The sequence below is a fragment of the Melanotaenia boesemani genome, chromosome 1, assembly GCF_017639745.1.
Source record: "Melanotaenia boesemani isolate fMelBoe1 chromosome 1, fMelBoe1.pri, whole genome shotgun sequence".
NCBI classification, from domain to species: Eukaryota; Metazoa; Chordata; class Actinopteri; order Atheriniformes; family Melanotaeniidae; genus Melanotaenia; species Melanotaenia boesemani.
In genome coordinates, this window is record NC_055682.1 from 44,138,193 (window position 1) to 44,147,245 (window position 9,053).

Genomic DNA, 9,053 nt, shown 5'->3' on the forward strand with positions numbered 1-9,053 from the left:
TGCAGAAATGCAACCGGGCAGCAACATTTCTATTATTACGACCACAGGCTGCAGACCTGGGGTCGTAACATTCTTCCTCTCAAATGTAAGTCGCTTTGGATAGGAGCGTCTGCTAAATGACTGTAGTAGTAGTTGTAAATTATGAAACCTTGCGGACCCTGAGGTCCTATGGTACCGGCCTTTTAATTGTTCCAAAGGTGAGGACCAATACATACAGTGAGGCCTCTTTCCATTGTTACGGCCCTCATCTTTGGAACAGCCTGCCAGAGAACCTCAGGGCTGCAGAAACCATTGATGTTTTTAAAAAGAGGCTTAAGACTTTTTTAGCCTTGCTTCTAATTAAATTTTATTTGACCTTAATTTATTTTACATCATTTTACTTCACAGTAACTTCTTTTCATTTTACTCAAATGTATTGCTTCTTATTTATTTAATTATTTATTCATTTATTTATTCATTCATTCTTAGCTGTTCTTACTGTTTCTAAAGGTAATTTCATTTTCATTTTAACTCCAGTGTTTTCCTCTTGGGGATCCTCTGCACCGGGGTTTTTACCTGCTCGGTCTTGGGGTTGTTGCCGCAGTGATCGCCCTTGTCTGGTTGGCCGGGGCCCTGCACTGCAGCCTTATGGCTGTGGTGTGGGTCCTGGTCTGCCATGATTGGAGTGGTTGCCGCCGCAGCGGCTGCTGTAGGACATGGGTGGACTTACCCCTGGTGTGGATGGATCCCCATAATATTGTTTCCTCACAGCAACATCAAGTCAGATATTTATTACTTTTAATATTTTACACCTGCTTTCAGCTTGGAGACAGAAGGCTAATAGATCATAATGAGTGTTTTTAATTTTTAGGTAATTCAGTGTAGTTTGATGTGTAATGGCCTGTTTTGTTTTTAATATGCATGAATTGAAATATGCTTAAATTTCTTAATCATGTAAAGCACTTTGTGTTGCCTTTGTGTAACGCATGGACCCCTCAGAGACAAGTGCAGGTAAACAAATCTTTATTAAGACGGAGACCGATAAAAGATCTCACGGAAGCTGACCTAGGTGGAGCAGACGTGGAACCTCAGGGAACCTGGAAGTAGGGATGTTATGCTCGAGCGGTCTGCTCGATCACGTGTCGAGCATGTGACACGGAAGTGTTGTGAGCATTGTCTCTGAGCATTGATTCAGCATGCCAAAAGTCACGTGATAGACCAAACGAGGCCTCGTTACGTCATCAGCGCGTATCGAGCAGCAAGCGGGATCTTTGAAGGGACCGGGCTTGTCAATCTCTCAGATTCCAAATGCTGAGGAGATCGCGGGTTTTTGAGAGGAGATTCTGTAGCGATTGTGCGACATTACATTTTGAAAACGAATTTAGGAAAAGCATCACATCAACATGAGCTTATATTGAATCACATTTAGCTTTTAGAGATTTGGGGAAAAGACGCCATTGCCATGGTAACTGCTGAAGGAGCTCGGAGTATGAGAGAAAGACGGAGCAGGCGGTGCCTTCAACATCACAGGTAAGCTTAATTCCCCTTTCTTTATATAGATGTTTTTTAAATAGCCTTGCAAAGAGCAGACTTTAAAGTTAATCATAAACTTCAACCAGAAGCATCAGAGGAAACGTCTCAGTCTACAGCTGCAGAGGAAAACTACAACCTGCAGGACCTTAGACACCAAGCTGGTTTCTGATCACCATCAGCAGAGAATTTAATGTTTTTAAACTTGGTTAATTACAATTTTGTTCTTGTGTTTCTTTCAGGTGCAACCTCTCCAAAGCTGGAGAGGTAGTGTGCCAGAAGAGGAGCAGACTGAAGCCTAACAGAAAATACGTTTTTAAATAAAAATCTATGACACATCACAAAGTTACCAAAGTTTTTTTTCTCATAATACATTTCAAGATTCAAAGTGTCTTTGTCATTCGCACAGTAAGGAAACACGTTTCCCTGAACAATGAAAATCTTACTTTGCCGTCCAACCTGAATGCCATGAAACATTATAAAATAAAAATAAACAATAAAAAAAAAAACTAGATAGACAATAAAAAAAACTGAGTAAATAATCTATGTACATAAATGTGCAGTGTGCTATAAACTGTTGTTCCACATTTAACAACGATCAGCTATACAAAAGAAAACAACTCATGAGGTAGACGATAACACGCATTTGCAATATCTATTATAAATAATAAGACACATAAAACAGTAAACACTTTTATTACAACTGTATAAAATAACTAACACAGTCACTATACCCGCTGCACAAACACTCCTTCCCTCATGCCTTCCCACAGATTGGTTTACTTAAGTTACACCACAATTCTGTTACCTAAACAAATGTTACCTAATACCCCTCCTTGTTATTTATATGAACAACAGAAAATAAATATTCACTTGGATGGTAGATTACGTATCGTTTATTGAACACGTATTCAAAGTTCAGATAGGAATGACAGATGTGAGATGTCAACGCTGTCCTTCTGATACGTCAGACACCCACAGCCAGCAGATGGAGCTCTTTGGTTTGGTCAAATGATTCAGAACACTAAGTCATTTTCAAGCATTTGGTTCAAAGTTGGCTCGATGATTCATGAGGCCTCGCTTTCACCATCCCTACCTGGAAGGGATAGGGAGAGCGTCCATAGCATGCGTAGATTATGTCCAACGGGGAGTGACTGTGGTGCTGGGGTATATAAGGAGACAGGTGTGACTGGTTGGGCTTGATTGGAGTGAACGGATCAGGCACAGGTGTGGAGGATCAGGGGAGTGCTGATGGAGTGGCAGGGCAGGCTGTGACACTTTAGCATGAAAAGGGCTCTATAAATAAAGTTTGATTTGATTTGATTTGACCGTTAGGTTAATTGGTCACTCTAAATTCTCCCTAAGAGTGAGGGCGAGTGTGAATGGTTGTTTGTCCATATCTGTGTTGGCCCTGTGATGGACTGGTGACCTGTCCAGGGTGTACCCTGCCTCTCACCTGTGAAAATGCTGGGATAGGCTCCAGCTTACCCGCAACACGTAATGGACTAAGAGGTTAAGATAATGAATGAATGCTTTAAGTTACATTATACAAGTCTTTTGACTGTATGTATCCTTCAGAAGTCTTCAATGTCCCAATGCTGGGAAAGGACACGGTGACCTTCAGCCTTTAGTGACAAGCACAGTCTCAGACACAAGTGGAGTTTGACACTAATCACTCAGGGTTAACAGAATTATGCAGATGATACACAACTTTATGTGTCTCTTTCACCAGACGACTACAGCCCAACAGACTTATTGTGTCAGTGTCTGGAGCAAAGAAACACCTGGATGAAGGAGAATTTTCTACAATTAAATGAAGACAAAACTGAGATTATTCTGTTTGGTAGAAAGAGAAGAGGGTCAGCATTGGTAAACACCTGGAGACTCGGGCTCTTAAAACCACCGACCAAGTTGGTAACCTTGGAGTGTTGATAGACTCAAACCTGACTTTCAGCAGCCACATCAAAGCTTCACTAAGAAGCTTTTTACCAGCTCAGAAACATCAACAAAAATAAAAGTTTAGTCTCCCAGAAAGACCAAGAGAAACTCCTCCAACATAGAAGCACAACATCCCTCCCACGGTCAAGGATTTTATGGTGGCATCAGCAAGTAATGACCAGAAACGACGTGAGTTCCACATTGCCACATACGTTGCTTACCACACTTTAATTAATGCAGTGGATGATTTGTCTGACATCTACAGGCTGAGATTGGAGCCTTGCAGATGCACACAACCAAGTGTACGGCTGTGATTTGGTGCCGTACTTTAGTACAGAAGTCGGCGATTCGCTGTACTCACTTTGGACAAAACAACGACATCACTGTGAACATGTTACTTTGCGTATGTGTCATGACATTTGTCAGCACTTCTTGGGACGGATCAAACTTCAGAGCACAGATGCTGCAGGGATCATTGAATGTCCAGGATGGCATACATCATGGACTTCCTGCAAACTCATAGGCCCTTTTCACATGCCGTCAGACAACGTCCATTTTGGGGCAAAGCAGGATATCCTGACTTCCACTATCTTCCATGGCCGGTGTTTAAAAATGGATTACACAAAGTCCCTCCTCCAGCTACCTAAATTTCACTTGGGAGACACAGACTGGTACAAAAACTGTCCACCACTTCAGACACTTCAAACTCAGTGAGGCTAAAAGCGCTCCACTGAACATTACCTGTTTGATTATGAAGGTAGGTGTTTTGTCATAGCTCTGACGTTAGAGGAGATGCTAGGATAATAATGATTAAATCTACCGTTTTAATTATCTATTTATTGTCTATTTCCCAATTAAGTTGCTATAGTAGCTTTATAAATATTAAACTGATGCTATATCCACTATTCTAAACATCTGTCTGCCACCAAGTCGTGCCTGTAATATGGTTCAAAATCGTTTAGCCTTCCTTCGAGCTCGCCCTCATCTATGGTTGTTTCGGAACAGTGCCAAAGGCTGTTGGCCACTCAGTCACAGTGAGAGCATGCTGTCACAGGTCTATGAAGAAAAACCAGGAGCCTCATTACCTCCAGGTTTTTCAAATAATATGATAGAGTTCAGTTTTCTTTTGCGTTGTTATGCTGTGGTTGCAGACTTTCCAGAATCCTGTGAGTTCAATGCGGTTTTCAGTTTCAGTTTCATTTTAGGAGCCTCAGTCTCAATCAAAAGACACTGCACACATGACTGGCACATTGGCTTAGGACAGCAAAGACTGAGAAAGATACTGTTGACGAGTGTTTATATGCACACAAATAATTAGTGTATTATCGTACTTCTGGATTATCATATTATTCAATTGGCCATGTAAACATCAGGACCTGGTGTATTTGATAAGATTATTGCAGTCATCAATCCAATTCAATTCAGATAACTTTATAGATCCCCAAGGAGTCATTTACAGTACACTACTTATTATTCTGCATGTGTAAAAGCATTTGAAAAATAAGTTCTTTACACCTACTGTTCCATACATTCACATGCTGTCTAGTTACTGTTTAGATCATTTAGAAATTATCCAAATCCAAATCATGTCTGTCTTTCCAGTTTACACCTGACTCTGCAGAGGACCCTGTGGCACTGGGGCGCATGTCATGCTCCTGTGCTGCAGGTAGAGCTGAGTAATCACACGGGCCCGGTTGTACAAACGTAATCCGATTGGATTTTGGTTATTGGATAGGATAAAATCTTGAAAGTGGGTTGTTCAAAAGGGAAATTTGGATTCTGAAATCAGCTTGAATCACATAATCCAATCCTGGTTGTTATCCAAATGTTCAAAACCTCTGAGTATCCAGATAACTTTGATCCAAAAAAACAGGATTATCCTGATCCCAACAAAGGGCAGGATCACAAGGTGGATTTCAGGAAGAAACTGTGATACAACCTAACACCTGATCAAATAATAGAACTTTTTATTCGATCATATCAAGATTCAAGTATTTATTGTCATTGTCACAAAAACAACGAAATTACGTTTGGAACATCCACATGTAGTTGATAAAGTGCAAAAAAAAAAAAAAAATTGGTAAGTGCTAGCCCAGTGTAATAAATAACCCCAATATAACCCGGGTGTAAACATTAGCACAGTTAGCACAGTATGACATCAGTACAGCATATTGGCAGCAGCAACAGGGCGATGATAAAGTGTATTGGAGAGCGGGGACATTCAGGCAGATACAGTACATGAAGATAGTGACATTATGCAGCAATGCAAAACCAGTTCAGTGCTATTGATCGGTGGGTGTGGTTATTGTCCATGGGAGGGTGGCAGAAAGGGGAGGGGGACAGTGTTCAGAAGTCTTACAGCTTGAGGGTACAGGCTGTTGGCCAGTCTGGATGTTCTGGCCTTTATGGCCCTGTACCTTCTCCCTGAGGGCAGCAGGTGGAAGAGGTGATGAGCTGGGTGGTACTGGTCCCGCAGGATGTTGCGCACTCTTCTCAGACAGCGAGTGGGGTAGATGGTGCTAATCTCTGGGAGAGCCATCCCGATGACCTTCCCCGCTGTTTTCACCACCTGCTGAAGTGCCTGCTGGTCAGCCTTAGTGCAGCTGGAGAACCACACTAAAAACCCATATGTCAGCACACTACTGATGGCACAGTTGTAAAAGTTCACCATCAGGCATCTGGGGATACGAGCGCTCCTCAGCTTCCTCAGGTAATATAGGCGTTGTTGGGCTTTTCCCACAGCTGAGGCGATGTGAGTACCCCAGGACAGGTCCTCAGTCACTGTCACCCCCAGAAACTTAAAACTGCTCACCCTCTCCACCACGTCAGTGCCAATGAAGAGAGGTTGGTGGTTGTTTCGTCCTTTCTTTCGGAAATCCACGACTATCTCTTTGGTCTTCTTGATATTTAGGGCCAAGTTGTTGTTATGGCACCAAGACACCAGATGTTGCACCTCAGTCCTGTAGTATGTCTCATTGTCCTTGGTGATAAGTCCGAGCACTGTGGTGTCATCGGCAAACTTAACAATGAGGTTGGACGAGGAGGTGGCAGAACAGTCGTGGGTGAACAGAGTGTAGAGCAGGGGGCTCAAAACACACCCTTGGGGGGCCCCGGTGTTGATGACAAGGGTGGAGGAGGTGTTATTACCCACTCTAACACTCTGCGTGCGATTAGTTAAGAAGTCCACAATCCAATTGCACAGGGTGGTATTGAGTCCCAGCTGATGGAGTTTGGACCGCAGTTTAAACGGCCGGATGGTATTAAAAGCCGAACTGTAGTCTACAAAGAGGAGCCGTGCATAGCTGTTCCTGTTCTCCAGGTGCTCCAGTACCGTGTGCAGCACCGTAGCGATGGCATCCTCAGTTGAGCGGTTCTCTCTGTAGGCGAATTGGTGTGGATCCAGTAATGGTGATATAACGGCTTTTATGTGCTTGATAACCAATCTCTCCAGGCATTTGGCAGGAATAGAGGTGAGTGCCACAGGTCTGTAATCATTAAGACATGTGATGTTTGGCTGTTTCGGGAGGGGAACGATTGTGGCAGCCTTGAAGCAGGCTGGGACCAGAGCGCAGGACAGTGAAGTGTTGTAGATGGAGGTGAACACATCTGCCAGCTCCGCAGCATAGTCTTTGAGTACACGGCCCAGCACTCCGTCTGGTCCGGCTGCTTTCCTGATGTTAATGCCTTGGAAGACACGTCTCACCTCGTGTGTGCTCAGGACCGGAGCAGGATCTGTGGAGGGGAGAGGGGGAAGGGCAGGGTCAGTATTGTCCCTGTCGAAACGGGCATAGAAGCGGTTTAAGTCCTCAGCCAAGGTGGGACAGTCAGCTGAGGGTGACGGTGGTTTCCTCCCATAGTCCGTAATGGCCCTGATGCCCTCCCAGACCTGCCTAGAGTCTGTGGCGTTGTCAAATCTGGCCTCAATGCGCCTCTTGTGTTGTTGTTTGGCAGCATTGATGCCTCTCCTCAGGTCAGCCCTGGCAGCGCTGTACGCCCCCTGGTCCCCAGAGGTAAAAGCTAAATTCCTTTTCCGGATAAGTTGTTGTACTCCATGTGTCATCCAGGGTGGTGTGTTGGGAAATACACGGTATTGTTTCCAGAATGTAACTTGGTCCACACAGAAGCCGATATAGGCCAGAACAGTGGAGGTGTAATTATCCAGTGCATCACGATTATCGGTGCCCTGTTCTCTGAATACATCCCACTCCGTGCATTGGAAACAATCTTGGAGCAAAGGAATTGCGTCCTCTGGCCATATTCTCACTGTGCTGACTGTGGTCCCCGTGCTCTTGATCTTTGGTGTGTACCGTGGGTGTAGCAGGAGAGAAAGGTGGTCTGAAAGACCCAGGTGGGGATAGGCCTGGGCTTTGTATGCATCTGCTACATTAGTATACACCTGGTCCAAAGTTCTATCTCCTCTAGTAGCACACTTCACATTTCGATGGAATTTGTGAAGCACTGATTTCAGATCTGCGTGATTAAAGTCCCCAGCTGCGATAAAAACACTGTCTGGGTGTGCTACTAGGCTGTTGTTAATACTACTGCTCACTTGTGCTAGCGCTAGCTTAGTATTAGCGTCCGGTGGTATGTAAACAGCACCAATGTAAACAGCAGAGAATTCGCGTGGGACATAGATTGGCCGACACTTTAACAGCAACAATTCTGCATCTGGGCTACACAGTTCATTCATTACCGTCACGTTAGTGCACCAGCAGTTGTTGATGTAAATGCATAGTCCTCCGCCCGTCTTCTTACCAGAGTCCGCGGTCCTGTCGGCTCGGTAGGCGGTGCGACCAGCCAACTCTATGGCCGTGTCCGGAACGGAGCCGTCTAGCCAGGTCTCACAAAAAATCATGCAGCAACAGTTTTTGATGGCCCTCCGCGTGTTCATTAGCAGCCGAATCTCGTCCAGTTTGTTCCGGATAGACCGTGCGTTTGAGAGAAAGATGGTCGGGAGCGGTGGTTTAAACGGGCTAGCCTTTAGCCTGGCCCACAGGCCCCCCCGCTTGCCTCTCTTTCGACTCCGCTCACAGCGTCTCCTCCTCCGGCCTTCAGCTGCGGGTGTCCCGGGAGGCGATCTGGTGATCTCCGGAGGGATTAAAAACTCGGCTGGCAGGTGATGTACTCCGCTGTTTAGTTGTAGGAGATCACTTCTGCTGTACTGAAATGTCCCAAAACTGTACGAGATAATGCACAGCACCACCAATAAAGTGCAAAAACTACGGTGGTAGCAGGAGCTCCAGGCCGCTGCGTCTGTGCGCGCCGCCATCTTGCTTATGCATATGCTTATATTTGTATATTGGACCTGACTTGTTACTTGTTACCTGAACTGTTACAGGGATAAAGTGGTTAAAATAGACATAGGCTCCTACTAAGCCTTTCAGCATAGTGAAGCAAGAAAAAACATGACGTCATCATGTCCCCATGGAAATAAAACCCTAAACAAATTCTACAACAACCACACAATAATCCATCTTCCTGTCAGTCATCGCTGCATAGTCAGAAGAGAACTTGTCAGAAATAATGTCTTATGGTGCATCCCTCACTACACGTCCCATCCGTCCCTCATTCTGACAGAAGGCCAAAGGCTGGTCCTCCACACGGGG